Source organism: Mytilus edulis, unplaced genomic scaffold (assembly GCF_963676685.1).
Source record: "Mytilus edulis unplaced genomic scaffold, xbMytEdul2.2 SCAFFOLD_451, whole genome shotgun sequence".
NCBI lineage: Eukaryota > Metazoa > Mollusca > Bivalvia > Mytilida > Mytilidae > Mytilus > Mytilus edulis.
In genome coordinates this window covers 12,615-38,187 of record NW_027268434.1, presented here as the reverse complement: position 1 = coordinate 38,187, position 25,573 = coordinate 12,615, and the positions used below count along the sequence as shown (strand labels likewise).

The following is a 25,573-nucleotide window of genomic DNA, read 5'->3' as shown; positions in this document are numbered from 1 at the left end:
GTGCCACAATTCTAAATGTATTACTGTCGGGCATCTGTCGTTGGAACCTCATGGCTTCAACAACAGCCGACAGTCATGCGTTTCAACCTGTTCCTGCTTGGGCCACCCAGAACCCCTCCCTCCCTGTAGAGTGGAGTTGAAAATGGATAATAATAATTTGGGTAAAATATTAATTGGGTACATTTATTTTTATAACTATCCAAGGGAAGGGCTGGCAAAAAAATTGAAATGAGGGAGAAAAAGAAAAGAAATTTCAAGACTGATGTACAACAAATTCAGATTCTTTTTTTAATATTTGTGTGGCCCTTAAAAGGACCTTTTATGATTCTGTTTGCTGTTGGTCTTTAGGTGGATCAGCTGGTATCTCAGTCAGCAGCAGGTCTTGGATTGAGCTTCGGTTTACAGTAGCTGTCATGGTCCTGGAAATGTAAGGCAGGTTGTGGATTTAATTGGTCTTTGCAGTAATAATCGTGCTTTTTATTCATTTCCCTCCATGTTTTGTGCTCGGCTAACTTTTCTGCACTCTGCTGTAATCTCCTTTCTTGAACGGCTGGTCTCAGTTCATAATCCTGACTGTATTTGAAGGTGGTGTCCATTTTCTTCAGGTAAAGTTGACTTCTAGTTGAAAGGTCTACTCCTAAATTCTTACATTTCAGTTGGGTTGAAGTTCCTGGCATATTGTTATTTCGATGCACTCCTGAGGCAAGTCGTCCTTCCATATTTTTGGAGTAAATTACATTTTTTGGCAAATTTACACTCATTGCTCTGTGAACTCCTTCATTTTTATTTGTATTATCATACAGTTTCATACTTTCAACAGCTTCTTTTGTTAGTTTCATTTTCAGGATTTCTTGTAGTAACAATTTGTCTGTTTTATCCATTTGCAGGGCAGTGATTTGGTATGTGGACAAGTAATGGGAACGACTCCACCAGTTAAGTGCAGCATCACCTTTGCAGACAATGGAATGTTCCTGACACAGGGTGCAGTCACCATCATAGCAGCGAAGAGTTGCATCTAGAACTTTTGGTAAGTCTTTACTCATATCGTGAATGTTTTTGTCGTACTTTTCCATCAGTTTATTAATTATCATGGAGCATCTGCACTTAATATCTTTGCTAAACACTGTCTTTAGTTGTCTATTTTCTTCTTTTGTTTTACCATGGAACATTCCCGCACTGTATTGAGCACGATTAGAGGCCCTGAATTGAGACTGCCCCAAATGTACTGGATCTGCTAGTCTTTCTACCTCCCACATTGGTTCCAGAGCTTTAATAGCATCTTCAATACCTCTAGCTGAACGTCCATCTCCATCTGTGGTCACATACCGTACAAGAAATTTCTGTAGTCCTAGCTGGTTCCCCATCTCTTTTCCCAGCTCATACTCTGACAGGGCAGCAGCTCTGTATAAATTTGAAGTACATTCTTCATGACCAGGACATTCTATTGGAAAGCCTTTCCCTCTAAGCCAAGCCCCTCTCCAGCACATCTTGTTCTGCACAACTGCAGCTACAATAAACTTTCTGTCTGTCATTGTTTCAATACCAAGTGCGAATGCTTGAGTGGCATTCTGACCCGGCTTCTTTTTACTAACAATTGTATTGCTGTTGTATCTAGCATCCACAGTTATGTTGATTTCATTTTCTGGTACACCTCTCTTTCTGTTCTCTTCTTTTACTAGTTCAAGTTTCTGTGCCATGTCTGTTTTGTTGAGATTGACCATTTCAGCTGCTACTCTGTTAGATGTGCGTTGCATACTGCTTCGACATGGTGGTGGTGTGTCAACTCCTGCAAGTAGTTGCTGCACCGTGGTATTACCAATTGGGCAATCCTGCAAAGCAGATGCAAGGGCTACATTTGGTTGTCCTGGGTTGGGTCCTGGTTTGCCATTAGCTATTTCTTTATACATCTTCATTCTGTCTCCAATAAAACCACAGGTTTTGCATTTCAGGGTATACTGCCAGCAAGTTCCCCACTTTTTCTGTTCATGATAGTCCACATTCATCCTAGGACAGGATGGTGACTCCATTTTATGTTTATCATAAGTAGTGTTGATCAAGCTGGTTGTCAGTTCACTGTCTATCAATCTCATACCAGAATGTAATGCGTTGTTTTCTTCTATTTTCAGGTTAGCATTCGCTTGCGGTCGAAGAGTACAGATGTGACCAGTAGCCTTTTCACAGTCAGGAGATTGTAAAGTTTGCCGCACGTAGGAAGTACTTGCACTAGCTGAATCAGGGATCTGTATTGGCGTCCGGCTTCTGCTTCTACCACTTGTGCCTACAGGGAACCATCCAGGATTTCTTGGAGAGTTGTCTTTCTTTGACCTCTTCTTGCCTTTGCTATATGGGGTATAACCTTTAGTGAACATTTTAAAAATTTAACTGGATCCGTAATATCACAACTTGGACTGATAGCATAAACTTTGGACATCCTTATATTTATAATCAAGCACTGTATGATATCTGCTTTGATGTACATGTTTTCTTTTGATGCAGTCTGTGACATGGATTTCAAGAGACCACCTTCAGAGGCAACTTTGAATTAACAGAGTTTTCTTAGCAGTATCCAACTAAGCCAATTAATGTACTATTAGGGGTCCAGATAAAGATTGTTTTATCCAAATCTATTGAAATAGGTTACTTAATCATTTATTAAGAGATTAATTGAACAAAGAAGCATATTTATTTTTTTTATTAATGTTTTAGATAATTTATTTCTCAAAATTCAGGATAATTTTTAATAACTGTTTTTTTTTTACAGAAATCTGTTAGAAAATTAAATTCTTTTTATCTATAAGGATAAACAAAACAGAAAACTTCACTAAAAAGTTTATTTTAGAGGAATATTTCAAGGAATAAAGAAATTACACAAGTTTGAAATTGTCTTTACATGTAATTTGACCTGATGTTACACTTGAATATTGGTACCTCAGGTAAATAGGCCAAGTACCTGTGAACTATGACTAATTAGTGTTTATGTTATATTTTACTTATTACAGATAAGATAAGCAATTTTTTAAGATAAGTTTTGAATGTAAATTTTCTTTTTAAATATTTTAAATGGATTTTTTTATATCTAGTGTTGGTATGTAAGCTAAATTTAAAAAAAAATTTAAAAAAAAATTAATTTCAATTGAAAAAACATATTTTTTTATAAATTTTCTTTCAGATTCTAGAAATATAACCATTTAGCTACTATAGACATTTTACTTTTTTAAGATATCATGTTTAACAAGAAAGTTATTAAACTTTTACTTTTCCTAGTAGTTTCATGTTTTTATAATTTCAAGCCAGAAAATATCTACAATTATCAACCTGAGGGTAGTGTTATTAAAACTATCAGAACTGCCATAAAACTTGTCGGATTGATTTGATATTTGGTATGCTAGTTGGATATAGAATAAACTTAATGCGTGCCATTTTTTGGGGCATTATATTGAAGAAAAAGGGTCTAATAGGCCCAAGACCACAATTAATGACCCCACTTTTCGTTGTTCACGAATATAGTTCCCTTTAATTAAAGTGTATTTCTTCTTAAATTTTTTTCTTTCCTTTTCTCAAACATTTCTTAGCTTTTATAAGGTGGAAATGAAAGAAGAGAGGTGAAATAAATTTTTAGATGTTTAATTTTAACTGATTTTGATATGGAAAGAGTGATTAGGTCAGGTGCAAAAAGGTGATATTTACAGTTTTCGGAACATCTCTTGACTTGTCCATAGGGGTATGGATGTGTATTGGCTAAATTTGTAAGTTGTACATGTGCAATTTTTCTGAAACTTGGACATATTTTTGGACTTGTACTGTACATTACACACACAAAAGATCTGCCAAAAAGAATAGGTCAATTTTTTTTAATGAGACAAAACATTATAAAGAACTAATAGAGGAATTAATTGTGGTCTCGGGCCTAAGAGGCTGATTCCCAAAATCTTGAAAATAAAGAATTGACCAACTTTATTGGCAGAAAGTCACTTCAAATGATAAATACTAGTTGATTATTGTATTTTTAACTTATATATATCATGATTCTGGGATAATGGGCACTTTGGGGGTATTTTTGGCCATTTTGATGCACTGAAAAACCTTTGACCCCTGTTTCAGCCCTTTCTGTCAATTCTGTTGGACCCCTTTTTATTTTTAGAATATATTACTACTCTTATGTCTTTCTAAAACAATATCTTCAAAATGGATGCATTTTTACAAAAATATAGACAAAAACTGAATGATAGCTCTGCACCTGGCTATAATGGGCAGTGTCAAATTTGGACAGGTTTATGTACACCTAATGGCAAATATGGGGTTATAAATTGTAAATTTCCAGATGCCAGAGGGTGGAGACAAATGCATGTGCACAGGCTTGCCTACATGGTGCATCATCAGAATATTTTTATTGATAAATCTTATGATGTTTCGCACCTGTGCCACAATTCTAAATGTATTACTGTCGGGCATCTGTCGTTGGAACCTCATGGCTTCAACAACAGCCGACAGTCATGCGTTTCAACCTGTTCCTGCTTGGGCCACCCAGAACCCCTCCCTCCCTGTAGAGTGGAGTTGAAAATGGATAATAATAATTTGGGTAAAATATTAATTGGGTACATTTATTTTTATAACTATCCAAGGGAAGGGCTGGCAAAAAAATTGAAATGAGGGAGAAAAAGAAAAGAAATTTCAAGACTGATGTACAACAAATTCAGATTCTTTTTTTAATATTTGTGTGGCCCTTAAAAGGACCTTTTATGATTCTGTTTGCTGTTGGTCTTTAGGTGGATCAGCTGGTATCTCAGTCAGCAGCAGGTCTTGGATTGAGCTTCGGTTTACAGTAGCTGTCATGGTCCTGGAAATGTAAGGCAGGTTGTGGATTTAATTGGTCTTTGCAGTAATAATCGTGCTTTTTATTCATTTCCCTCCATGTTTTGTGCTCGGCTAACTTTTCTGCACTCTGCTGTAATCTCCTTTCTTGAACGGCTGGTCTCAGTTCATAATCCTGACTGTATTTGAAGGTGGTGTCCATTTTCTTCAGGTAAAGTTGACTTCTAGTTGAAAGGTCTACTCCTAAATTCTTACATTTCAGTTGGGTTGAAGTTCCTGGCATATTGTTATTTCGATGCACTCCTGAGGCAAGTCGTCCTTCCATATTTTTGGAGTAAATTACATTTTTTGGCAAATTTACACTCATTGCTCTGTGAACTCCTTCATTTTTATTTGTATTATCATACAGTTTCATACTTTCAACAGCTTCTTTTGTTAGTTTCATTTTCAGGATTTCTTGTAGTAACAATTTGTCTGTTTTATCCATTTGCAGGGCAGTGATTTGGTATGTGGACAAGTAATGGGAACGACTCCACCAGTTAAGTGCAGCATCACCTTTGCAGACAATGGAATGTTCCTGACACAGGGTGCAGTCACCATCATAGCAGCGAAGAGTTGCATCTAGAACTTTTGGTAAGTCTTTACTCATATCGTGAATGTTTTTGTCGTACTTTTCCATCAGTTTATTAATTATCATGGAGCATCTGCACTTAATATCTTTGCTAAACACTGTCTTTAGTTGTCTATTTTCTTCTTTTGTTTTACCATGGAACATTCCCGCACTGTATTGAGCACGATTAGAGGCCCTGAATTGAGACTGCCCCAAATGTACTGGATCTGCTAGTCTTTCTACCTCCCACATTGGTTCCAGAGCTTTAATAGCATCTTCAATACCTCTAGCTGAACGTCCATCTCCATCTGTGGTCACATACCGTACAAGAAATTTCTGTAGTCCTAGCTGGTTCCCCATCTCTTTTCCCAGCTCATACTCTGACAGGGCAGCAGCTCTGTATAAATTTGAAGTACATTCTTCATGACCAGGACATTCTATTGGAAAGCCTTTCCCTCTAAGCCAAGCCCCTCTCCAGCACATCTTGTTCTGCACAACTGCAGCTACAATAAACTTTCTGTCTGTCATTGTTTCAATACCAAGTGCGAATGCTTGAGTGGCATTCTGACCCGGCTTCTTTTTACTAACAATTGTATTGCTGTTGTATCTAGCATCCACAGTTATGTTGATTTCATTTTCTGGTACACCTCTCTTTCTGTTCTCTTCTTTTACTAGTTCAAGTTTCTGTGCCATGTCTGTTTTGTTGAGATTGACCATTTCAGCTGCTACTCTGTTAGATGTGCGTTGCATACTGCTTCGACATGGTGGTGGTGTGTCAACTCCTGCAAGTAGTTGCTGCACCGTGGTATTACCAATTGGGCAATCCTGCAAAGCAGATGCAAGGGCTACATTTGGTTGTCCTGGGTTGGGTCCTGGTTTGCCATTAGCTATTTCTTTATACATCTTCATTCTGTCTCCAATAAAACCACAGGTTTTGCATTTCAGGGTATACTGCCAGCAAGTTCCCCACTTTTTCTGTTCATGATAGTCCACATTCATCCTAGGACAGGATGGTGACTCCATTTTATGTTTATCATAAGTAGTGTTGATCAAGCTGGTTGTCAGTTCACTGTCTATCAATCTCATACCAGAATGTAATGCGTTGTTTTCTTCTATTTTCAGGTTAGCATTCGCTTGCGGTCGAAGAGTACAGATGTGACCAGTAGCCTTTTCACAGTCAGGAGATTGTAAAGTTTGCCGCACGTAGGAAGTACTTGCACTAGCTGAATCAGGGATCTGTATTGGCGTCCGGCTTCTGCTTCTACCACTTGTGCCTACAGGGAACCATCCAGGATTTCTTGGAGAGTTGTCTTTCTTTGACCTCTTCTTGCCTTTGCTATATGGGGTATAACCTTTAGTGAACATTTTAAAAATTTAACTGGATCCGTAATATCACAACTTGGACTGATAGCATAAACTTTGGACATCCTTATATTTATAATCAAGCACTGTATGATATCTGCTTTGATGTACATGTTTTCTTTTGATGCAGTCTGTGACATGGATTTCAAGAGACCACCTTCAGAGGCAACTTTGAATTAACAGAGTTTTCTTAGCAGTATCCAACTAAGCCAATTAATGTACTATTAGGGGTCCAGATAAAGATTGTTTTATCCAAATCTATTGAAATAGGTTACTTAATCATTTATTAAGAGATTAATTGAACAAAGAAGCATATTTATTTTTTTTATTAATGTTTTAGATAATTTATTTCTCAAAATTCAGGATAATTTTTAATAACTGTTTTTTTTTTACAGAAATCTGTTAGAAAATTAAATTCTTTTTATCTATAAGGATAAACAAAACAGAAAACTTCACTAAAAAGTTTATTTTAGAGGAATATTTCAAGGAATAAAGAAATTACACAAGTTTGAAATTGTCTTTACATGTAATTTGACCTGATGTTACACTTGAATATTGGTACCTCAGGTAAATAGGCCAAGTACCTGTGAACTATGACTAATTAGTGTTTATGTTATATTTTACTTATTACAGATAAGATAAGCAATTTTTTAAGATAAGTTTTGAATGTAAATTTTCTTTTTAAATATTTTAAATGGATTTTTTTATATCTAGTGTTGGTATGTAAGCTAAATTTAAAAAAAAATTTAAAAAAAAATTAATTTCAATTGAAAAAACATATTTTTTTATAAATTTTCTTTCAGATTCTAGAAATATAACCATTTAGCTACTATAGACATTTTACTTTTTTAAGATATCATGTTTAACAAGAAAGTTATTAAACTTTTACTTTTCCTAGTAGTTTCATGTTTTTATAATTTCAAGCCAGAAAATATCTACAATTATCAACCTGAGGGTAGTGTTATTAAAACTATCAGAACTGCCATAAAACTTGTCGGATTGATTTGATATTTGGTATGCTAGTTGGATATAGAATAAACTTAATGCGTGCCATTTTTTGGGGCATTATATTGAAGAAAAAGGGTCTAATAGGCCCAAGACCACAATTAATGACCCCACTTTTCGTTGTTCACGAATATAGTTCCCTTTAATTAAAGTGTATTTCTTCTTAAATTTTTTTCTTTCCTTTTCTCAAACATTTCTTAGCTTTTATAAGGTGGAAATGAAAGAAGAGAGGTGAAATAAATTTTTAGATGTTTAATTTTAACTGATTTTGATATGGAAAGAGTGATTAGGTCAGGTGCAAAAAGGTGATATTTACAGTTTTCGGAACATCTCTTGACTTGTCCATAGGGGTATGGATGTGTATTGGCTAAATTTGTAAGTTGTACATGTGCAATTTTTCTGAAACTTGGACATATTTTTGGACTTGTACTGTACATTACACACACAAAAGATCTGCCAAAAAGAATAGGTCAATTTTTTTTAATGAGACAAAACATTATAAAGAACTAATAGAGGAATTAATTGTGGTCTCGGGCCTAAGAGGCTGATTCCCAAAATCTTGAAAATAAAGAATTGACCAACTTTATTGGCAGAAAGTCACTTCAAATGATAAATACTAGTTGATTATTGTATTTTTAACTTATATATATCATGATTCTGGGATAATGGGCACTTTGGGGGTATTTTTGGCCATTTTGATGCACTGAAAAACCTTTGACCCCTGTTTCAGCCCTTTCTGTCAATTCTGTTGGACCCCTTTTTATTTTTAGAATATATTACTACTCTTATGTCTTTCTAAAACAATATCTTCAAAATGGATGCATTTTTACAAAAATATAGACAAAAACTGAATGATAGCTCTGCACCTGGCTATAATGGGCAGTGTCAAATTTGGACAGGTTTATGTACACCTAATGGCAAATATGGGGTTATAAATTGTAAATTTCCAGATGCCAGAGGGTGGAGACAAATGCATGTGCACAGGCTTGCCTACATGGTGCATCATCAGAATATTTTTATTGATAAATCTTATGATGTTTCGCACCTGTGCCACAATTCTAAATGTATTACTGTCGGGCATCTGTCGTTGGAACCTCATGGCTTCAACAACAGCCGACAGTCATGCGTTTCAACCTGTTCCTGCTTGGGCCACCCAGAACCCCTCCCTCCCTGTAGAGTGGAGTTGAAAATGGATAATAATAATTTGGGTAAAATATTAATTGGGTACATTTATTTTTATAACTATCCAAGGGAAGGGCTGGCAAAAAAATTGAAATGAGGGAGAAAAAGAAAAGAAATTTCAAGACTGATGTACAACAAATTCAGATTCTTTTTTTAATATTTGTGTGGCCCTTAAAAGGACCTTTTATGATTCTGTTTGCTGTTGGTCTTTAGGTGGATCAGCTGGTATCTCAGTCAGCAGCAGGTCTTGGATTGAGCTTCGGTTTACAGTAGCTGTCATGGTCCTGGAAATGTAAGGCAGGTTGTGGATTTAATTGGTCTTTGCAGTAATAATCGTGCTTTTTATTCATTTCCCTCCATGTTTTGTGCTCGGCTAACTTTTCTGCACTCTGCTGTAATCTCCTTTCTTGAACGGCTGGTCTCAGTTCATAATCCTGACTGTATTTGAAGGTGGTGTCCATTTTCTTCAGGTAAAGTTGACTTCTAGTTGAAAGGTCTACTCCTAAATTCTTACATTTCAGTTGGGTTGAAGTTCCTGGCATATTGTTATTTCGATGCACTCCTGAGGCAAGTCGTCCTTCCATATTTTTGGAGTAAATTACATTTTTTGGCAAATTTACACTCATTGCTCTGTGAACTCCTTCATTTTTATTTGTATTATCATACAGTTTCATACTTTCAACAGCTTCTTTTGTTAGTTTCATTTTCAGGATTTCTTGTAGTAACAATTTGTCTGTTTTATCCATTTGCAGGGCAGTGATTTGGTATGTGGACAAGTAATGGGAACGACTCCACCAGTTAAGTGCAGCATCACCTTTGCAGACAATGGAATGTTCCTGACACAGGGTGCAGTCACCATCATAGCAGCGAAGAGTTGCATCTAGAACTTTTGGTAAGTCTTTACTCATATCGTGAATGTTTTTGTCGTACTTTTCCATCAGTTTATTAATTATCATGGAGCATCTGCACTTAATATCTTTGCTAAACACTGTCTTTAGTTGTCTATTTTCTTCTTTTGTTTTACCATGGAACATTCCCGCACTGTATTGAGCACGATTAGAGGCCCTGAATTGAGACTGCCCCAAATGTACTGGATCTGCTAGTCTTTCTACCTCCCACATTGGTTCCAGAGCTTTAATAGCATCTTCAATACCTCTAGCTGAACGTCCATCTCCATCTGTGGTCACATACCGTACAAGAAATTTCTGTAGTCCTAGCTGGTTCCCCATCTCTTTTCCCAGCTCATACTCTGACAGGGCAGCAGCTCTGTATAAATTTGAAGTACATTCTTCATGACCAGGACATTCTATTGGAAAGCCTTTCCCTCTAAGCCAAGCCCCTCTCCAGCACATCTTGTTCTGCACAACTGCAGCTACAATAAACTTTCTGTCTGTCATTGTTTCAATACCAAGTGCGAATGCTTGAGTGGCATTCTGACCCGGCTTCTTTTTACTAACAATTGTATTGCTGTTGTATCTAGCATCCACAGTTATGTTGATTTCATTTTCTGGTACACCTCTCTTTCTGTTCTCTTCTTTTACTAGTTCAAGTTTCTGTGCCATGTCTGTTTTGTTGAGATTGACCATTTCAGCTGCTACTCTGTTAGATGTGCGTTGCATACTGCTTCGACATGGTGGTGGTGTGTCAACTCCTGCAAGTAGTTGCTGCACCGTGGTATTACCAATTGGGCAATCCTGCAAAGCAGATGCAAGGGCTACATTTGGTTGTCCTGGGTTGGGTCCTGGTTTGCCATTAGCTATTTCTTTATACATCTTCATTCTGTCTCCAATAAAACCACAGGTTTTGCATTTCAGGGTATACTGCCAGCAAGTTCCCCACTTTTTCTGTTCATGATAGTCCACATTCATCCTAGGACAGGATGGTGACTCCATTTTATGTTTATCATAAGTAGTGTTGATCAAGCTGGTTGTCAGTTCACTGTCTATCAATCTCATACCAGAATGTAATGCGTTGTTTTCTTCTATTTTCAGGTTAGCATTCGCTTGCGGTCGAAGAGTACAGATGTGACCAGTAGCCTTTTCACAGTCAGGAGATTGTAAAGTTTGCCGCACGTAGGAAGTACTTGCACTAGCTGAATCAGGGATCTGTATTGGCGTCCGGCTTCTGCTTCTACCACTTGTGCCTACAGGGAACCATCCAGGATTTCTTGGAGAGTTGTCTTTCTTTGACCTCTTCTTGCCTTTGCTATATGGGGTATAACCTTTAGTGAACATTTTAAAAATTTAACTGGATCCGTAATATCACAACTTGGACTGATAGCATAAACTTTGGACATCCTTATATTTATAATCAAGCACTGTATGATATCTGCTTTGATGTACATGTTTTCTTTTGATGCAGTCTGTGACATGGATTTCAAGAGACCACCTTCAGAGGCAACTTTGAATTAACAGAGTTTTCTTAGCAGTATCCAACTAAGCCAATTAATGTACTATTAGGGGTCCAGATAAAGATTGTTTTATCCAAATCTATTGAAATAGGTTACTTAATCATTTATTAAGAGATTAATTGAACAAAGAAGCATATTTATTTTTTTTATTAATGTTTTAGATAATTTATTTCTCAAAATTCAGGATAATTTTTAATAACTGTTTTTTTTTTACAGAAATCTGTTAGAAAATTAAATTCTTTTTATCTATAAGGATAAACAAAACAGAAAACTTCACTAAAAAGTTTATTTTAGAGGAATATTTCAAGGAATAAAGAAATTACACAAGTTTGAAATTGTCTTTACATGTAATTTGACCTGATGTTACACTTGAATATTGGTACCTCAGGTAAATAGGCCAAGTACCTGTGAACTATGACTAATTAGTGTTTATGTTATATTTTACTTATTACAGATAAGATAAGCAATTTTTTAAGATAAGTTTTGAATGTAAATTTTCTTTTTAAATATTTTAAATGGATTTTTTTATATCTAGTGTTGGTATGTAAGCTAAATTTAAAAAAAAATTTAAAAAAAAATTAATTTCAATTGAAAAAACATATTTTTTTATAAATTTTCTTTCAGATTCTAGAAATATAACCATTTAGCTACTATAGACATTTTACTTTTTTAAGATATCATGTTTAACAAGAAAGTTATTAAACTTTTACTTTTCCTAGTAGTTTCATGTTTTTATAATTTCAAGCCAGAAAATATCTACAATTATCAACCTGAGGGTAGTGTTATTAAAACTATCAGAACTGCCATAAAACTTGTCGGATTGATTTGATATTTGGTATGCTAGTTGGATATAGAATAAACTTAATGCGTGCCATTTTTTGGGGCATTATATTGAAGAAAAAGGGTCTAATAGGCCCAAGACCACAATTAATGACCCCACTTTTCGTTGTTCACGAATATAGTTCCCTTTAATTAAAGTGTATTTCTTCTTAAATTTTTTTCTTTCCTTTTCTCAAACATTTCTTAGCTTTTATAAGGTGGAAATGAAAGAAGAGAGGTGAAATAAATTTTTAGATGTTTAATTTTAACTGATTTTGATATGGAAAGAGTGATTAGGTCAGGTGCAAAAAGGTGATATTTACAGTTTTCGGAACATCTCTTGACTTGTCCATAGGGGTATGGATGTGTATTGGCTAAATTTGTAAGTTGTACATGTGCAATTTTTCTGAAACTTGGACATATTTTTGGACTTGTACTGTACATTACACACACAAAAGATCTGCCAAAAAGAATAGGTCAATTTTTTTTAATGAGACAAAACATTATAAAGAACTAATAGAGGAATTAATTGTGGTCTCGGGCCTAAGAGGCTGATTCCCAAAATCTTGAAAATAAAGAATTGACCAACTTTATTGGCAGAAAGTCACTTCAAATGATAAATACTAGTTGATTATTGTATTTTTAACTTATATATATCATGATTCTGGGATAATGGGCACTTTGGGGGTATTTTTGGCCATTTTGATGCACTGAAAAACCTTTGACCCCTGTTTCAGCCCTTTCTGTCAATTCTGTTGGACCCCTTTTTATTTTTAGAATATATTACTACTCTTATGTCTTTCTAAAACAATATCTTCAAAATGGATGCATTTTTACAAAAATATAGACAAAAACTGAATGATAGCTCTGCACCTGGCTATAATGGGCAGTGTCAAATTTGGACAGGTTTATGTACACCTAATGGCAAATATGGGGTTATAAATTGTAAATTTCCAGATGCCAGAGGGTGGAGACAAATGCATGTGCACAGGCTTGCCTACATGGTGCATCATCAGAATATTTTTATTGATAAATCTTATGATGTTTCGCACCTGTGCCACAATTCTAAATGTATTACTGTCGGGCATCTGTCGTTGGAACCTCATGGCTTCAACAACAGCCGACAGTCATGCGTTTCAACCTGTTCCTGCTTGGGCCACCCAGAACCCCTCCCTCCCTGTAGAGTGGAGTTGAAAATGGATAATAATAATTTGGGTAAAATATTAATTGGGTACATTTATTTTTATAACTATCCAAGGGAAGGGCTGGCAAAAAAATTGAAATGAGGGAGAAAAAGAAAAGAAATTTCAAGACTGATGTACAACAAATTCAGATTCTTTTTTTAATATTTGTGTGGCCCTTAAAAGGACCTTTTATGATTCTGTTTGCTGTTGGTCTTTAGGTGGATCAGCTGGTATCTCAGTCAGCAGCAGGTCTTGGATTGAGCTTCGGTTTACAGTAGCTGTCATGGTCCTGGAAATGTAAGGCAGGTTGTGGATTTAATTGGTCTTTGCAGTAATAATCGTGCTTTTTATTCATTTCCCTCCATGTTTTGTGCTCGGCTAACTTTTCTGCACTCTGCTGTAATCTCCTTTCTTGAACGGCTGGTCTCAGTTCATAATCCTGACTGTATTTGAAGGTGGTGTCCATTTTCTTCAGGTAAAGTTGACTTCTAGTTGAAAGGTCTACTCCTAAATTCTTACATTTCAGTTGGGTTGAAGTTCCTGGCATATTGTTATTTCGATGCACTCCTGAGGCAAGTCGTCCTTCCATATTTTTGGAGTAAATTACATTTTTTGGCAAATTTACACTCATTGCTCTGTGAACTCCTTCATTTTTATTTGTATTATCATACAGTTTCATACTTTCAACAGCTTCTTTTGTTAGTTTCATTTTCAGGATTTCTTGTAGTAACAATTTGTCTGTTTTATCCATTTGCAGGGCAGTGATTTGGTATGTGGACAAGTAATGGGAACGACTCCACCAGTTAAGTGCAGCATCACCTTTGCAGACAATGGAATGTTCCTGACACAGGGTGCAGTCACCATCATAGCAGCGAAGAGTTGCATCTAGAACTTTTGGTAAGTCTTTACTCATATCGTGAATGTTTTTGTCGTACTTTTCCATCAGTTTATTAATTATCATGGAGCATCTGCACTTAATATCTTTGCTAAACACTGTCTTTAGTTGTCTATTTTCTTCTTTTGTTTTACCATGGAACATTCCCGCACTGTATTGAGCACGATTAGAGGCCCTGAATTGAGACTGCCCCAAATGTACTGGATCTGCTAGTCTTTCTACCTCCCACATTGGTTCCAGAGCTTTAATAGCATCTCCCTTACAGAACTGAAATGTTTGCAGCAGATCTGCTGCAAACTTGCAGCAGGTCTGCTGCAAACAAAAAGCTCGCAGGAACCCTTAGAATAATGTTTGCAGATGTTTGCAGCTAGCTGCAAACCTCCTGCAAACATTGCAGGTTTTTGCTGCAAGCTTGTGGCAATTTAAGTTTGCAGAAACAAATATGTTTGCAGTAAGATTGCAGGAAAAACAAGAATATAAGGGATGTTCGCAGCTAGATTGCAGGAATCTTTGACAATTTTATATGTTTGCAAGAGCATTGCAAGAAACTACATAAAACGACTGAGCATGCCTATTGGTAACTTCCTGCAATATAAAGATTTGAAATTTGAAAATGTTGGTGATGTTTGCAATGTGTCATGATATATATTGCTGTTCAGGGATGCATTATAGTTTGGCAATTAACAGATTAGTTTTTAAAGACATTATTTGTAAGTACAAATTCATCGTAGAATGTGTAAACTGATGAAATTCATTCCCTCCACAGATATCTGCATGAAAGTTAGAATTACATTTTCAAATATGTAACCATGCAATGTACAATACTCCCTCATATGCTTACGTAGAGATTATAACTTACAAAATATTTAAGTCTAGTTGAATTTTGTGACAATTTTAACTAAACTAGCTGTGTATATATATGTATGGGCAAAGTGAACTTCAAATAAATCTTTTTTTAACTTCAGATTCATGCATGTAATTCATTTGAGAACGTTCTTGGAATTAATTTAACTTATTTAGCATATTGAAAGGTATAAACTTATACTATGATATTTTTTCAAATGATAAAGTAATTGAATTATTTTATGAATGGATGTAACATAACTTTTTTAGAATTTGCTGTGTAATATAGATAAAATGGTGTGTACACAACAGTACATTGGTTAATTGTATAACAGATTGAATAAAAATGTTTGCCGCAGGTCTGCAGCAAACACGCAGGAGAAAGATTAATTTGCAAAAATATGTTTGCAGCAGGTCTGCGGCAAACACTCATTTGCATATACATGTTTGCAGCAGGTCTGCAGCAAACACGCAGGAGAAAGATTAATTTGCATTAATATGTTTGCAGCAGGTCTGCGGCAAACACTCATTTGCATATACACGTTTGCAGCAGGTCTGCAGCAAACACTCATTTGCATATAAATGTTTGCAGCAGGTCTGCAGCAAACACTCATTTGCATGGTAAATTGTTTGCAGCAGACCTGCAGCGTATTTGCAGCAAACACGCTGCAAACACGGACTCTGTGTTCGCTGCAAGTCTGCAGCAAGTTCGCAGCAGACTTGCAGCAAATGTTTGCAGGAGGCTGGTATTTTCAGTAAGGGCTTCAATACCTCTAGCTGAACGTCCATCTCCATCTGTGGTCACATACCGTACAAGAAATTTCTGTAGTCCTAGCTGGTTCCCCATCTCTTTTCCCAGCTCATACTCTGACAGGGCAGCAGCTCTGTATAAATTTGAAGTACATTCTTCATGACCAGGACATTCTATTGGAAAGCCTTTCCCTCTAAGCCAAGCCCCTCTCCAGCACATCTTGTTCTGCACAACTGCAGCTACAATAAACTTTCTGTCTGTCATTGTTTCAATACCAAGTGCGAATGCTTGAGTGGCATTCTGACCCGGCTTCTTTTTACTAACAATTGTATTGCTGTTGTATCTAGCATCCACAGTTATGTTGATTTCATTTTCTGGTACACCTCTCTTTCTGTTCTCTTCTTTTACTAGTTCAAGTTTCTGTGCCATGTCTGTTTTGTTGAGATTGACCATTTCAGCTGCTACTCTGTTAGATGTGCGTTGCATACTGCTTCGACATGGTGGTGGTGTGTCAACTCCTGCAAGTAGTTGCTGCACCGTGGTATTACCAATTGGGCAATCCTGCAAAGCAGATGCAAGGGCTACATTTGGTTGTCCTGGGTTGGGTCCTGGTTTGCCATTAGCTATTTCTTTATACATCTTCATTCTGTCTCCAATAAAACCACAGGTTTTGCATTTCAGGGTATACTGCCAGCAAGTTCCCCACTTTTTCTGTTCATGATAGTCCACATTCATCCTAGGACAGGATGGTGACTCCATTTTATGTTTATCATAAGTAGTGTTGATCAAGCTGGTTGTCAGTTCACTGTCTATCAATCTCATACCAGAATGTAATGCGTTGTTTTCTTCTATTTTCAGGTTAGCATTCGCTTGCGGTCGAAGAGTACAGATGTGACCAGTAGCCTTTTCACAGTCAGGAGATTGTAAAGTTTGCCGCACGTAGGAAGTACTTGCACTAGCTGAATCAGGGATCTGTATTGGCGTCCGGCTTCTGCTTCTACCACTTGTGCCTACAGGGAACCATCCAGGATTTCTTGGAGAGTTGTCTTTCTTTGACCTCTTCTTGCCTTTGCTATATGGGGTATAACCTTTAGTGAACATTTTAAAAATTTAACTGGATCCGTAATATCACAACTTGGACTGATAGCATAAACTTTGGACATCCTTATATTTATAATCAAGCACTGTATGATATCTGCTTTGATGTACATGTTTTCTTTTGATGCAGTCTGTGACATGGATTTCAAGAGACCACCTTCAGAGGCAACTTTGAATTAACAGAGTTTTCTTAGCAGTATCCAACTAAGCCAATTAATGTACTATTAGGGGTCCAGATAAAGATTGTTTTATCCAAATCTATTGAAATAGGTTACTTAATCATTTATTAAGAGATTAATTGAACAAAGAAGCATATTTATTTTTTTTATTAATGTTTTAGATAATTTATTTCTCAAAATTCAGGATAATTTTTAATAACTGTTTTTTTTTTACAGAAATCTGTTAGAAAATTAAATTCTTTTTATCTATAAGGATAAACAAAACAGAAAACTTCACTAAAAAGTTTATTTTAGAGGAATATTTCAAGGAATAAAGAAATTACACAAGTTTGAAATTGTCTTTACATGTAATTTGACCTGATGTTACACTTGAATATTGGTACCTCAGGTAAATAGGCCAAGTACCTGTGAACTATGACTAATTAGTGTTTATGTTATATTTTACTTATTACAGATAAGATAAGCAATTTTTTAAGATAAGTTTTGAATGTAAATTTTCTTTTTAAATATTTTAAATGGATTTTTTTATATCTAGTGTTGGTATGTAAGCTAAATTTAAAAAAAAATTTAAAAAAAAATTAATTTCAATTGAAAAAACATATTTTTTTATAAATTTTCTTTCAGATTCTAGAAATATAACCATTTAGCTACTATAGACATTTTACTTTTTTAAGATATCATGTTTAACAAGAAAGTTATTAAACTTTTACTTTTCCTAGTAGTTTCATGTTTTTATAATTTCAAGCCAGAAAATATCTACAATTATCAACCTGAGGGTAGTGTTATTAAAACTATCAGAACTGCCATAAAACTTGTCGGATTGATTTGATATTTGGTATGCTAGTTGGATATAGAATAAACTTAATGCGTGCCATTTTTTGGGGCATTATATTGAAGAAAAAGGGTCTAATAGGCCCAAGACCACAATTAATGACCCCACTTTTCGTTGTTCACGAATATAGTTCCCTTTAATTAAAGTGTATTTCTTCTTAAATTTTTTTCTTTCCTTTTCTCAAACATTTCTTAGCTTTTATAAGGTGGAAATGAAAGAAGAGAGGTGAAATAAATTTTTAGATGTTTAATTTTAACTGATTTTGATATGGAAAGAGTGATTAGGTCAGGTGCAAAAAGGTGATATTTACAGTTTTCGGAACATCTCTTGACTTGTCCATAGGGGTATGGATGTGTATTGGCTAAATTTGTAAGTTGTACATGTGCAATTTTTCTGAAACTTGGACATATTTTTGGACTTGTACTGTACATTACACACACAAAAGATCTGCCAAAAAGAATAGGTCAATTTTTTTTAATGAGACAAAACATTATAAAGAACTAATAGAGGAATTAATTGTGGTCTCGGGCCTAAGAGGCTGATTCCCAAAATCTTGAAAATAAAGAATTGACCAACTTTATTGGCAGAAAGTCACTTCAAATGATAAATACTAGTTGATTATTGTATTTTTAACTTATATATATCATGATTCTGGGATAATGGGCACTTTGGGGGTATTTTTGGCCATTTTGATGCACTGAAAAACCTTTGACCCCTGTTTCAGCCCTTTCTGTCAATTCTGTTGGACCCCTTTTTATTTTTAGAATATATTACTACTCTTATGTCTTTCTAAAACAATATCTTCAAAATGGATGCATTTTTACAAAAATATAGACAAAAACTGAATGATAGCTCTGCACCTGGCTATAATGGGCAGTGTCAAATTTGGACAGGTTTATGTACACCTAATGGCAAATATGGGGTTATAAATTGTAAATTTCCAGATGCCAGAGGGTGGAGACAAATGCATGTGCACAGGCTTGCCTACATGGTGCATCATCAGAATATTTTTATTGATAAATCTTATGATGTTTCGCACCTGTGCCACAATTCTAAATGTATTACTGTCGGGCATCTGTCGTTGGAACCTCATGGCTTCAACAACAGCCGACAGTCATGCGTTTCAACCTGTTCCTGCTTGGGCCACCCAGAACCCCTCCCTCCCTGTAGAGTGGAGTTGAAAATGGATAATAATAATTTGGGTAAAATATTAATTGGGTACATTTATTTTTATAACTATCCAAGGGAAGGGCTGGCAAAAAAATTGAAATGAGGGAGAAAAAGAAAAGAAATTTCAAGACTGATGTACAACAAATTCAGATTCTTTTTTTAATATTTGTGTGGCCCTTAAAAGGACCTTTTATGATTCTGTTTGCTGTTGGTCTTTAGGTGGATCAGCTGGTATCTCAGTCAGCAGCAGGTCTTGGATTGAGCTTCGGTTTACAGTAGCTGTCATGGTCCTGGAAATGTAAGGCAGGTTGTGGATTTAATTGGTCTTTGCAGTAATAATCGTGCTTTTTATTCATTTCCCTCCATGTTTTGTGCTCGGCTAACTTTTCTGCACTCTGCTGTAATCTCCTTTCTTGAACGGCTGGTCTCAGTTCATAATCCTGACTGTATTTGAAGGTGGTGTCCATTTTCTTCAGGTAAAGTTGACTTCTAGTTGAAAGGTCTACTCCTAAATTCTTACATTTCAGTTGGGTTGAAGTTCCTGGCATATTGTTATTTCGATGCACTCCTGAGGCAAGTCGTCCTTCCATATTTTTGGAGTAAATTACATTTTTTGGCAAATTTACACTCATTGCTCTGTGAACTCCTTCATTTTTATTTGTATTATCATACAGTTTCATACTTTCAACAGCTTCTTTTGTTAGTTTCATTTTCAGGATTTCTTGTAGTAACAATTTGTCTGTTTTATCCATTTGCAGGGCAGTGATTTGGTATGTGGACAAGTAATGGGAACGACTCCACCAGTTAAGTGCAGCATCACCTTTGCAGACAATGGAATGTTCCTGACACAGGGTGCAGTCACCATCATAGCAGCGAAGAGTTGCATCTAGAACTTTTGGTAAGTCTTTACTCATATCGTGAATGTTTTTGTCGTACTTTTCCATCAGTTTATTAATTATCATGGAGCATCTGCACTTAATATCTTTGCTAAACACTGTCTTTAGTTGTCTATTTTCTTCTTTTGTTTTACCATGGAACATTCCCGCACTGTATTGAGCACGATTAGAGGCCCTGAATTGAGACTGCCCCAAATGTACTGGATCTGCTAGTCTTTCTACCTCCCACATTGGTTCCAGAGCTTTAATAGCATCTTCAATACCTCTAGCTGAACGTCCATCTCCATCTGTGGTCACATACCGTACAAGAAATTTCTGTAGTCCTAGCTGGTTCCCCATCTCTTTTCCCAGCTCATACTCTGACAGGGCAGCAGCTCTGTATAAATTTGAAGTACATTCTTCATGACCAGGACATTCTATTGGAAAGCCTTTCCCTCTAAGCCAAGCCCCTCTCCAGCACATCTTGTTCTGCACAACTGCAGCTACAATAAACTTTCTGTCTGTCATTGTTTCAATACCAAGTGCGAATGCTTGAGTGGCATTCTGACCCGGCTTCTTTTTACTAACAATTGTATTGCTGTTGTATCTAGCATCCACAGTTATGTTGATTTCATTTTCTGGTACACCTCTCTTTCTGTTCTCTTCTTTTACTAGTTCAAGTTTCTGTGCCATGTCTGTTTTGTTGAGATTGACCATTTCAGCTGCTACTCTGTTAGATGTGCGTTGCATACTGCTTCGACATGGTGGTGGTGTGTCAACTCCTGCAAGTAGTTGCTGCACCGTGGTATTACCAATTGGGCAATCCTGCAAAGCAGATGCAAGGGCTACATTTGGTTGTCCTGGGTTGGGTCCTGGTTTGCCATTAGCTATTTCTTTATACATCTTCATTCTGTCTCCAATAAAACCACAGGTTTTGCATTTCAGGGTATACTGCCAGCAAGTTCCCCACTTTTTCTGTTCATGATAGTCCACATTCATCCTAGGACAGGATGGTGACTCCATTTTATGTTTATCATAAGTAGTGTTGATCAAGCTGGTTGTCAGTTCACTGTCTATCAATCTCATACCAGAATGTAATGCGTTGTTTTCTTCTATTTTCAGGTTAGCATTCGCTTGCGGTCGAAGAGTACAGATGTGACCAGTAGCCTTTTCACAGTCAGGAGATTGTAAAGTTTGCCGCACGTAGGAAGTACTTGCACTAGCTGAATCAGGGATCTGTATTGGCGTCCGGCTTCTGCTTCTACCACTTGTGCCTACAGGGAACCATCCAGGATTTCTTGGAGAGTTGTCTTTCTTTGACCTCTTCTTGCCTTTGCTATATGGGGTATAACCTTTAGTGAACATTTTAAAAATTTAACTGGATCCGTAATATCACAACTTGGACTGATAGCATAAACTTTGGACATCCTTATATTTATAATCAAGCACTGTATGATATCTGCTTTGATGTACATGTTTTCTTTTGATGCAGTCTGTGACATGGATTTCAAGAGACCACCTTCAGAGGCAACTTTGAATTAACAGAGTTTTCTTAGCAGTATCCAACTAAGCCAATTAATGTACTATTAGGGGTCCAGATAAAGATTGTTTTATCCAAATCTATTGAAATAGGTTACTTAATCATTTATTAAGAGATTAATTGAACAAAGAAGCATATTTATTTTTTTTATTAATGTTTTAGATAATTTATTTCTCAAAATTCAGGATAATTTTTAATAACTGTTTTTTTTTTACAGAAATCTGTTAGAAAATTAAATTCTTTTTATCTATAAGGATAAACAAAACAGAAAACTTCACTAAAAAGTTTATTTTAGAGGAATATTTCAAGGAATAAAGAAATTACACAAGTTTGAAATTGTCTTTACATGTAATTTGACCTGATGTTACACTTGAATATTGGTACCTCAGGTAAATAGGCCAAGTACCTGTGAACTATGACTAATTAGTGTTTATGTTATATTTTACTTATTACAGATAAGATAAGCAATTTTTTAAGATAAGTTTTGAATGTAAATTTTCTTTTTAAATATTTTAAATGGATTTTTTTATATCTAGTGTTGGTATGTAAGCTAAATTTAAAAAAAAATTTAAAAAAAAATTAATTTCAATTGAAAAAACATATTTTTTTATAAATTTTCTTTCAGATTCTAGAAATATAACCATTTAGCTACTATAGACATTTTACTTTTTTAAGATATCATGTTTAACAAGAAAGTTATTAAACTTTTACTTTTCCTAGTAGTTTCATGTTTTTATAATTTCAAGCCAGAAAATATCTACAATTATCAACCTGAGGGTAGTGTTATTAAAACTATCAGAACTGCCATAAAACTTGTCGGATTGATTTGATATTTGGTATGCTAGTTGGATATAGAATAAACTTAATGCGTGCCATTTTTTGGGGCATTATATTGAAGAAAAAGGGTCTAATAGGCTGATTCCCAAAATCTTGAAAATAAAGAATTGACCAACTTTATTGGCAGAAAGTCACTTCAAATGATAAATACTAGTTGATTATTGTATTTTTAACTTATATATATCATGATTCTGGGATAATGGGCACTTTGGGGGTATTTTTGGCCATTTTGATGCACTGAAAAACCTTTGACCCCTGTTTCAGCCCTTTCTGTCAATTCTGTTGGACCCCTTTTTATTTTTAGAATATATTACTACTCTTATGTCTTTCTAAAACAATATCTTCAAAATGGATGCATTTTTACAAAAATATAGACAAAAACTGAATGATAGCTCTGCACCTGGCTATAATGGGCAGTGTCAAATTTGGACAGGTTTATGTACACCTAATGGCAAATATGGGGTTATAAATTGTAAATTTCCAGATGCCAGAGGGTGGAGACAAATGCATGTGCACAGGCTTGCCTACATGGTGCATCATCAGAATATTTTTATTGATAAATCTTATGATGTTTCGCACCTGTGCCACAATTCTAAATGTATTACTGTCGGGCATCTGTCGTTGGAACCTCATGGCTTCAACAACAGCCGACAGTCATGCGTTTCAACCTGTTCCTGCTTGGGCCACCCAGAACCCCTCCCTCCCTGTAGAGTGGAGTTGAAAATGGATAATAATAATTTGGGTAAAATATTAATTGGGTACATTTATTTTTATAACTATCCAAGGGAAGGGCTGGCAAAAAAATTGAAATGAGGGAGAAAAAGAAAAGAAATTTCAAGACTGATGTACAACAAATTCAGATTCTTTTTTTAATATTTGTGTGGCCCTTAAAAGGACCTTTTATGATTCTGTTTGCTGTTGGTCTTTAGGTGGATCAGCTGGTATCTCAGTCAGCAGCAGGTCTTGGATTGAGCTTCGGTTTACAGTAGCTGTCATGGTCCTGGAAATGTAAGGCAGGTTGTGGATTTAATTGGTCTTTGCAGTAATAATCGTGCTTTTTATTCATTTCCCTCCATGTTTTGTGCTCGGCTAACTTTTCTGCACTCTGCTGTAATCTCCTTTCTTGAACGGCTGGTCTCAGTTCATAATCCTGACTGTATTTGAAGGTGGTGTCCATTTTCTTCAGGTAAAGTTGACTTCTAGTTGAAAGGTCTACTCCTAAATTCTTACATTTCAGTTGGGTTGAAGTTCCTGGCATATTGTTATTTCGATGCACTCCTGAGGCAAGTCGTCCTTCCATATTTTTGGAGTAAATTACATTTTTTGGCAAATTTACACTCATTGCTCTGTGAACTCCTTCATTTTTATTTGTATTATCATACAGTTTCATACTTTCAACAGCTTCTTTTGTTAGTTTCATTTTCAGGATTTCTTGTAGTAACAATTTGTCTGTTTTATCCATTTGCAGGGCAGTGATTTGGTATGTGGACAAGTAATGGGAACGACTCCACCAGTTAAGTGCAGCATCACCTTTGCAGACAATGGAATGTTCCTGACACAGGGTGCAGTCACCATCATAGCAGCGAAGAGTTGCATCTAGAACTTTTGGTAAGTCTTTACTCATATCGTGAATGTTTTTGTCGTACTTTTCCATCAGTTTATTAATTATCATGGAGCATCTGCACTTAATATCTTTGCTAAACACTGTCTTTAGTTGTCTATTTTCTTCTTTTGTTTTACCATGGAACATTCCCGCACTGTATTGAGCACGATTAGAGGCCCTGAATTGAGACTGCCCCAAATGTACTGGATCTGCTAGTCTTTCTACCTCCCACATTGGTTCCAGAGCTTTAATAGCATCTTCAATACCTCTAGCTGAACGTCCATCTCCATCTGTGGTCACATACCGTACAAGAAATTTCTGTAGTCCTAGCTGGTTCCCCATCTCTTTTCCCAGCTCATACTCTGACAGGGCAGCAGCTCTGTATAAATTTGAAGTACATTCTTCATGACCAGGACATTCTATTGGAAAGCCTTTCCCTCTAAGCCAAGCCCCTCTCCAGCACATCTTGTTCTGCACAACTGCAGCTACAATAAACTTTCTGTCTGTCATTGTTTCAATACCAAGTGCGAATGCTTGAGTGGCATTCTGACCCGGCTTCTTTTTACTAACAATTGTATTGCTGTTGTATCTAGCATCCACAGTTATGTTGATTTCATTTTCTGGTACACCTCTCTTTCTGTTCTCTTCTTTTACTAGTTCAAGTTTCTGTGCCATGTCTGTTTTGTTGAGATTGACCATTTCAGCTGCTACTCTGTTAGATGTGCGTTGCATACTGCTTCGACATGGTGGTGGTGTGTCAACTCCTGCAAGTAGTTGCTGCACCGTGGTATTACCAATTGGGCAATCCTGCAAAGCAGATGCAAGGGCTACATTTGGTTGTCCTGGGTTGGGTCCTGGTTTGCCATTAGCTATTTCTTTATACATCTTCATTCTGTCTCCAATAAAACCACAGGTTTTGCATTTCAGGGTATACTGCCAGCAAGTTCCCCACTTTTTCTGTTCATGATAGTCCACATTCATCCTAGGACAGGATGGTGACTCCATTTTATGTTTATCATAAGTAGTGTTGATCAAGCTGGTTGTCAGTTCACTGTCTATCAATCTCATACCAGAATGTAATGCGTTGTTTTCTTCTATTTTCAGGTTAGCATTCGCTTGCGGTCGAAGAGTACAGATGTGACCAGTAGCCTTTTCACAGTCAGGAGATTGTAAAGTTTGCCGCACGTAGGAAGTACTTGCACTAGCTGAATCAGGGATCTGTATTGGCGTCCGGCTTCTGCTTCTACCACTTGTGCCTACAGGGAACCATCCAGGATTTCTTGAGAGTTGTCTTTCTTTGACCTCTTCTTGCCTTTGCTATATGGGGTATAACCTTTAGTGAACATTTTAAAAATTTAACTGGATCCGTAATATCACAACTTGGACTGATAGCATAAACTTTGGACATCCTTATATTTATAATCAAGCACTGTATGATATCTGCTTTGATGTACATGTTTTCTTTTGATGCAGTCTGTGACATGGATTTCAAGAGACCACCTTCAGAGGCAACTTTGAATTAACAGAGTTTTCTTAGCAGTATCCAACTAAGCCAATTAATGTACT

At 36.1% G+C, this 25,573-nt stretch overlaps 1 long non-coding RNA gene across 1 annotated transcript; it reads left to right on the top strand.

Moving 5' to 3' along the window:
* Window positions 1-893: 893 nt before the first annotated feature.
* On the top strand, window positions 894-25,266 carry LOC139507480 (uncharacterized). The gene is made up of 12 exons (XR_011660729.1): window positions 894-1,027; window positions 2,127-2,349; window positions 5,306-5,445; window positions 6,545-6,767; window positions 9,724-9,863; window positions 10,963-11,185; window positions 14,142-14,281; window positions 16,732-16,954; window positions 19,911-20,050; window positions 21,150-21,372; window positions 23,873-24,012; window positions 25,112-25,266. It is a non-coding gene; the product is annotated as an uncharacterized lncRNA (long non-coding RNA).
* Window positions 25,267-25,573: the final 307 nt, after the last annotated feature.